Here is a 2583-nt window from a genome sequence, read left to right as displayed (position 1 = left end):
TCCTCCCCCCCTCCTCCTCCTCCTCCTATAATGGTAGGACCCATCTTGACAGCGGTACTGTCTCATCGGCGAGAGGAGTGTGATGACGACGGGTACTACAAGTAGGTTGAACACGTTAGTGTAGAGATCGACACTCCATCTTAGATGACTTGGCGCGTACGCCATGTGACCATCCGTGCTCGAGAAAACCCCCACCACATAGTTCCATTCCTTCCCCGGCTTTCACACATCCATACGCCAATATTTGCATGCTTAACTCCTTTGCTTTGTTCTCTCTGCAGAATATATCAGATACATAGATCTAGTATGAACGGATCTGGTGGAAATTTACTAGCATGGACCAGGCTCAATAGAGACGAGATGACGACCCAAAGCCCCAAACAAACAATTCAATCTAGTATGACTTAATCGTCTTCCTAGGCTCTCCTGTAGTCGCACTTGAGCATAACAACTTTAAAGACAGCCCTCGTAGGTTATAGATTTAATCCTTGACAAGATCAACAAGTTGCCTACTTCCGACACTAATGTTGCAGCTAGTCGATTCCATTTGGTTCAGAGTTACGCTTTTCTTATGAACTGCACTGCCATTTTACCTCTCTTGGTGTGCCGATCCCCTTCAGATAGTGCATTTTGTTTGACTAAAAGTCAGTCCACTTACCAAAATATTAGTGGCACCTCCACGAAACCCATAGTCTGCTTGTTCCTCCCTTTTCATTTCCGCGGCGCTAAGCAGTCAATCCGGCTTCTACTTCACCTCTGGGAGTGCAGTAAGGGCACCATTTATTTGCGCAATCCACCCATTTTCACATAATTTTCATAGCAGCTTTATAACAGATGTTTTCAAGTCCTATCGTGTTAATTGCCTTACAGCAGAATAAAACTGCGTCACCGACTTGTTAAAGCTAAAATTTCTGTGTTAAAGTGGCCTGGATTCGACTAGTGGAGGTCAGCGGAGGATGTGTCTGAGTCACTCAGTCGTAATAGTCATGCCTCTTATAGTAACGGCGTGGCCATGGCTTTGGATTGATTTCACCAATCAGAGCGCTATAAAGTGCGTCATCATTTATTACGAACTGAGGTATCTATGCTGGAGTGGCCTGGATCTTATCGATCTCCCAACCCAATAATCGATGGACAAGACTCAAGTGCAGAAGTCGTTATCGAGCAGCATGGATGAGTCAGCGCAGACGTGAAGGTAAGACGTGCCGTGCAGGGGCCTGAAGAATGAATAGTGGAGATTGCCAGAGGCTGACACCGGGTCACTAGGTCGTATGGGGCCTATATACTTACTGGGACTGAACGACCTTGGATTCAAAGTGATTCAGCCATTTAGAAGGGAATCAGCAAAGGTGAGATCACAAAGTGCTCGGGAAATTAGCCACCGAAAGAGCCAATTCGGGGAATTTAGGAAGAAACGTTTTCCTGGAGTTGGATGCATCCTCATTATCTTGAGATGAAGTGACAAGTAATCCTTGGAAACTTTTTGCCTCACTTAGGTAATAACAACTGCTGAACCGGGAAATTTTCGAACATCATAAAACGATTATCTCGGCCTCACTGATACCTCTATATTGCATTTTGTAAGATAACTTGGATCTCTAAATTGGCAGTAGTGGTCGATGAACACGATTATAAAGACAAACAGTCATTACTTCTTTGGCTGGCCAACAAATTCAAACCTCAGTAACTCATTGCCGGATACACAGAAACTCATTAAGCGAAGACTATTGGAATGGGTCCACCTTCGACCAGACATCCTAATCTCGAACTAAGCATGATAGTTGGCAATGGATAAAAACCGGAATTCAACAGAAATTTGAATTTTATACCTAAGAGGTGACACTCATTCTCCGGGTGACATTGAGTTAACTTTTTTTACAAACCCTGATTGGTGCACAAAGTATGTTCGTTGCAGAACATCGTCCAGTCTTTGGCTCCCTTCTCTCTAATCAGCCCGTTCTGAAGCGTAGTCCCCTTCCAAAACCTCGATATTAACCAAATCCCAACTTAATTTGAGTCACTTGCTACTACTGGCTAATTAAGTAGTATTCCCCCGTCAATGGGAAGTTCTATTTTTTCCTGTCTCGTGATTGATTGCAATTGGCAAGATGGCTTATTAAAGTCGAAGCAGAGGAAAGCCGATGAGTTTGTTCAAAAGGAGCAGTAACAAGAACTCTCACTTTCTACGTCAAGCCATTCCCTGCTTCCTTGTCCATATCTTCAGCCTCCCAGCCCGTTACCTCCTATAGGTATGAGTTACTATCTGCTCAGATGTAACTAGAAACTCTCAAGTCGGTGTAAGAGTAGTTTTTAAAGTGCCTTTTTTCGTGTCTACAAGGTATCGGTGTCTCGGGTATAACAGTAATACTTCAGATCTTGGATATATTTCAAAAGGGGATCTTTAAATTGACAAGTGACATGAGGTCTGAGCATATAGGTGATTACTAAAAGTCACTAGGCTCATTGCCTTTGTGATACTTTTAGAAGGTGCATTGGCGGTGTCTGCAATGGGAGCGGGGAAAAGGGTGTGGAATGCTTAGGAGAGAGTCAGAAATATGACATAATAGGGAGGACGAGTTTATG

This window comes from Echinococcus granulosus (genome assembly GCF_000524195.1).
Source record: "Echinococcus granulosus chromosome Unknown EG_S00135, whole genome shotgun sequence".
Classification (NCBI taxonomy): Eukaryota; Metazoa; Platyhelminthes; class Cestoda; order Cyclophyllidea; family Taeniidae; genus Echinococcus; species Echinococcus granulosus.
Note: the sequence above shows the minus strand (reverse complement) of the source record.